The sequence below is a fragment of the Pygoscelis adeliae genome, unplaced genomic scaffold (assembly GCF_000699105.1).
Source record: "Pygoscelis adeliae isolate BGI_AS28 unplaced genomic scaffold, ASM69910v1 Scaffold387, whole genome shotgun sequence".
In the NCBI taxonomy this organism is placed as follows: domain Eukaryota; kingdom Metazoa; phylum Chordata; class Aves; order Sphenisciformes; family Spheniscidae; genus Pygoscelis; species Pygoscelis adeliae.
In genome coordinates, this window is record NW_008825115.1 from 1,337,426 (window position 1) to 1,337,785 (window position 360).

General features: G+C 70.6%; 1 long non-coding RNA gene across 1 annotated transcript; it reads right to left on the reverse strand.

The window, feature by feature from the left end:
- Window positions 1-32: 32 nt before the first annotated feature.
- Window positions 33-360, reverse strand: LOC103920474. Its single transcript, XR_663795.1, has 2 exons — window positions 318-360; window positions 33-174 (listed from the first exon to the last, which is right to left on the reverse strand). It is a non-coding gene; the product is annotated as an uncharacterized LOC103920474 (long non-coding RNA).

Sequence of the window (360 nt, forward strand, 5' to 3'; positions counted from 1 at the left end):
CCCAGGGGTCCCCGTGGGAGGTTGCACTCACAGGCGAGGACTCGGTCCTGCGGCGCGGCGTCACGTCAGGGCTGCCAGCGGTCCCCTTCCGCCTATCCCAGCAGCGGTGTTGCAGGCGGTGGTTGTGGCAGGGGCTGAGGGGGCTGGCGGAGGCCGAGCGGGGGCAGACGGGCACTGGGGATAAGAGTGACCACACCGTCAGGACAGAGCTGGCACAGCACCGGCACCAGCTCTCCGCTGGCTTCAGGCTCCTTCATCCCAGTCCCCTGCCTGTGCCAGGACCCGTGTGGGCCCGTGCCCCCCACCCTGGTGCTCACCCTGCTCCTTGCCGTTCCCAGCCAGCGTCACGGCACTCCGGCT